The sequence below is a fragment of the Heterocephalus glaber genome, unplaced genomic scaffold (assembly GCF_053883595.1).
Source record: "Heterocephalus glaber isolate CG9 unplaced genomic scaffold, H.glaber_assembly_v1.0 deba00001533, whole genome shotgun sequence".
In the NCBI taxonomy this organism is placed as follows: Eukaryota; Metazoa; Chordata; class Mammalia; order Rodentia; family Bathyergidae; genus Heterocephalus; species Heterocephalus glaber.
In genome coordinates, this window is record NW_028258331.1 from 25,287 (window position 1) to 30,269 (window position 4,983).

General features: G+C 36.4%; 1 pseudogene; it reads right to left on the reverse strand.

The window, feature by feature from the left end:
* Nucleotides 1–3,299: 3,299 nt before the first annotated feature.
* On the reverse strand, nt 3,300–4,385 carry LOC101715104 (putative olfactory receptor 7A2; annotated as a pseudogene).
* Nucleotides 4,386–4,983: the final 598 nt, after the last annotated feature.

Consider the following 4,983-nt stretch of genomic DNA (forward strand, 5'->3'; position numbering starts at 1 on the left):
AGAAAAAGGAAAGATCATTTCCCTTAATAAGAATGTCCATTAAAACAGTTCTATGGAACTGTTTAGAGGTCCCTCAGGGGGAAAAAGAGTCAGACAAACAAGCATAAAGAACCACCACTTCAGGCAACTTGTACCACTCACTGCTGAGAATATATCCAAAGGAAAGGAATCATTGCATTGAAGAAACATCTATACTCTTGGATTTATTGCAGCATTATTTTTTCAATTAATTTTATTGGTACATTTTAGGTATACAATACAGTTACTTTTATCATTGGGATCTTGTACCCTTACATGATGTATCTTGTTTCTTATTTTCTCCACAATCCCCTGCCCTCCCTTCACCCCCTCCAATCCATTGCAGCATTAGTAACAGTAGTAAGAAAGGGAGTCAACCTAAATAGCCAATGATAGATGAACAGATAAAGAAAATGTGATGCATAGACAAAATAAAAGAGTATTCAGCTATAAAAGATGAAATTTTGTCATTCGTGACCACATTATTGACCCTGAGGGACATTATATTAAGTGAAGTAAGCCATGTCCATACAGACAGATAACAATGTCCTCACTCATATGTGCAAACTGAAAATGTTTATCCCATAGAAGTAGGGAGTACAACAGAGGCCACTATGGTGGAAGAAGGATGGTTGGAATGGGAGTTAGAGAGGATGGAAAATAGTATGAAAAAAGAGAACAATGGGAGAAAAAATTTCTAGTGTTCCACAGCAACAATTTAATACTTACCAACAATTTACAGTATGTTTCAAACTAGCTACAAGAGATGATTTGGAATATGCCCAATCCTAAAACTGATAAATAATTGATATAATGGACATGCTAATTAGATTGATTTCATCATTGAACAATATACACATGAATAAACCCTGTACCCTACAAATATGTGAATCAATTATGTGTCAATTAAAAATAAAAATAAAGAAAAGATACATGTGTGTTTATTATTTAATATTTATTCACCTTGTTTTTCATATAGTGTGAAAAAAAAGGCAAGAACCTTTCTTACATTTTATATATCTTTGTTATTGTTGGGTTTTGGCTTTGAATTCTTTTTACAAAAATCCAAGGGAAACACTCTCTTCCTAGTTCTGGTCTTTATCAAACATGTGAAAAACTCTCAAGACAATATTGTATGAAGTATTGCACATAGCATACAAATTGTACTCTTTTAGACTCAATAACTTTATTCATTTCATTTTCCCAGAGGAGAAAAAGACGTGAAAATACTTACATGACTATATTCGACATTTACCTCTAAATTACCAACCACAAATGAGCAAATACTTTATCTAATTTTTTCACATTTGTATTTTCACTGTGATATGGCAATATCTTTACTTTTACATAGAATGAAATTATAAGAAAAAAGAGTATTTAAAGAGTGGAGAAATAAAACCCATCTCACAATAATTATACCACACAAAAATTAAGAAAGCAGCAAACCAAAACAAAACAAAAAGAAAGAAAACCAAAACCAAGTTATGAAATGGCAACCATGTAACTGTATAACAAAGATTAATAATTAAATGGCAACAAGGAAGGCACACTGGTCTTGTGTTTGCAGGACTTTTTGCTGTGGGGATTGTTAGAGGAATCAGCAATGAGGCCTCAAAATATGTGGCGGCTTTGACCCATTAGGTGGCAGTAGCACAGGCCCAGTTGTGATTACCAACACTGCAGATATTTCCAAGTGTCCATTAGACATAATTTGTCTGTGGATGAAAACACATGCATACAGCACAGGTGTAGAAACATTTAAAAACAGCTCAAATTAAAATCACACATATGTACCTGATTTGTAACTTTGGGTTGATCACTTACCATGTGGCGACTCATTTCTGCACATACAAAATGAGGCTATAAAGCATTGACCATATAGAATAGACGTATATTTTCTTGTTTGTTTTAAAGGACAGGGTCTCTCTATGCTACTCAAGCTGACAAAATACTGTGCTTTAGTAATTCTTGCCTCAGTATCCTGTGTAGTTTGGACTACACATATGCAACACTGTACTGAACTGAATGGACTTTTATTAGAAAAAATAGGAGAATATCTATAATATTCTAGCCTCAAGGAAACATGTATAAAAGATCCAAACATATCACTTGTAACTACCAAATGTTTTGTAAATGATGGACTAAATGACAGCTCTGAACCTTTGCTATCAATGTGATTTCTTTAATTGTACTGGGGGGAAAAGGCATGCAGCTAAGTGTGCAGTATTCATTGTTTTATCATTAAAGAACCATAGTTCTCATTTTTGAAGAGAATGGCAGGATCCTGGGGAGGGGAGAGGTGAAGGTGCCAACACAGGTCAAAGGTTTGTAGACCAAGTGACCTAATCAAAATACTTCCCTTGATGTTACACTAGGGAGCCATCTTTAATGTAGGGATCCAATAAGTGTTAGGGGGTTAGAGCACCAGAAGACAAACAGTTGATGCAGGAGTAATGAACATTGGATCCCCCTGACTTTCAATCTTGTCTCCCAAGAACAGAAAATATGCAGGGGAGAACTATCTTTCTGGAGCAGAACAACATCCCATGGGGGAATGATATGCCCAGAATGAGCAGCCTTGAGCTGAAGAGGACATGTTTTTGTTTTCCTTCAGAACCCTAAGTCTGGCTCAGAGATCAATGGTGGACTTGTTCCTGCTGTCTCTTCTTCTATTCTGCTACATGAGCTGAAAGTGACTCCAAATGGTGAAACCTTGCCAAGAGAAGAGACAAGTTCTGGAACTGGCGCTAACTAATTCCTCCCCCAAACATTGGAAGTGCTTGTGTTTACAGGACATCCTGCTCACCCCTCATGGCCCACTGTCAGTGCACAAGTGGGAGTCCCCACCACCATGCCAGTTGCTGCTGAATGGCAGAAGCTGTGACAATGAGCTGAGAAAAAAATATAATCCTAAGGAGAATGAAGCTTAATTTATAATGAACGAAGGACATTTATAAGATTCAGTGATGTTAAAATTTACATTATATTAAAGAACTAATATAGATCACAACTTTCAATAGAAAATTATAAAAATATGTCTAAGTGCCAAGTTTAGTTTTATCTATGAGAGTCGAAAAAATTAATATTATTTAAAATAAAACAGCAATGAAAACATTACTTGGTTTGATATTTACCTTTTAAGAAGAAATTATTCTTGATAACTAGGAGGTGATCCATAACATAAGGGGGAAAGGTAAAATATGTGCAATACTATTTTTGAAACTTTAGAGCATTAGGAAAATAATATAAAAATAAGTAATGTAGAAAAGTTTAAATGGTAATCATGAGCACATTATCCAGCTCTTAGTTGCCCTCATAAATAATATTTTCAGAGCACTCTTGATATCTTTATTCCTTAGACTGTAGATGAAGGGGTTTAGCATGGGTGTGACCACACTGTACATTACTGAGGCTGTTGATGTTGAGTATGAGTTTTGGGCAACAGCAGAACTAAGTTACTCACCTAGGCTTGTGCCATAGAATAAGGAGACAACTGACAGATGAGACATACAGGTGGAAAATGCTTTATATCTCCCCTGAGCTGATGAGATTGCATGTATGGAGGAAGCTATCTTAAAATAAGAGTGAAGAATGCCAACAAGGGGACCACCACCCAGTAGCACAGTGGTAACATATATCACCACATCATTAGGAAAGGTGTCAGAACAGGCAGAGTGCACTATTTGATTTAGGTCACAGAAAAAATGTGGGATTTCCAAGTCAGTACAGAAGGACAGCCATAACACCATTAAGCTTTGTAGCAGGGCATTTAGGACACTCAGCATCCAACATGCTAGAACCAGCAACACACAGAGCTTGGGGTCCATGATGACCGTGTAATGCAGAGGGCGGAAAATGGCCATGTAATGGTCATAGGACATCACAGTCAACAGAATATTGTCCAACATTAGACACTGTATGAAAAAATACACTTGAGCGATACAGCCTTTATATCTTATGACCTTGCTCTGTGTGTGGATGTTCACCAGCATATTTGGTACTGTGGTGGAGGTGAAACCAATGTCCACAAAAGAAAGGTTGGAGAGCAAGAAGTACATGGATGTGTGCAGTTGGTAGTCTGACACTGTGGCCAGTATGATGAGCAGGTTCTCTAACACAGTGGCCAGGTACATGGATAGGAAAATTCCAAACAGTAAAGGCTGCAGTGCTGGATCTTCTGAAAATCTCAAAAGAAGAAATTGTGCACTTTGTGTGTAATTCTTGGATTCCATATTGTTGATATCAACTGCACAGAGGGAGAGAGAGAGGGAGAGAAAGAAAAGAGACAGAGAGAGGTATGGGGATGAAAGAGGAATAGACTTGCATTAGTAATTTTTCCCAAATTATATCATATATTTTCTATAGTCAACACATCATTTTTATGTTTCATGTATTTATTGGTTCCCATTATTGGACCATTTTGGCATCTGTAATAGGAAATTTCTATCCAATGTTCACCTTGGTGTTAAGAGATCATGTGTTCTCTTATTGAAATGAAAAAAATTTGTATACGTTACAAAATTTAAAATTGAATATAAACCTTGTTAAAAGAACTGCCTAGATGATACGTGAAGAGTGCAAAATACTTATTTCCATTGTACATATAATTTAATGATGGAGAAGTTATACAAGCAAACTTTAAACATTTTATAAGATGTGAGATCATGGCAAATGCCTGGAAGAAAAGGAAAGAAAATAAAAATAGACCCCATATGGATGTTTATTGTTTTTTATTTTCTTTAAATTATCTTTCAGGCAAAACCAGTACATAGGATGACAGTTGAACAAAGATCTCAAGGAAGATGGAGTGAGTGCCACAAGATTCTCTAGGGAAGCTGTGTCTGCAGGAGGAACAGACAGTACTAGACCCAGAAAAACATGTGGCATTCAGTTGTTCAAGCCAAGAAAGAGGAGTGTTTCTGTAAAAAGAGTAAGAGCACGGTGTGTGACTCGGGTGTGGAGGCT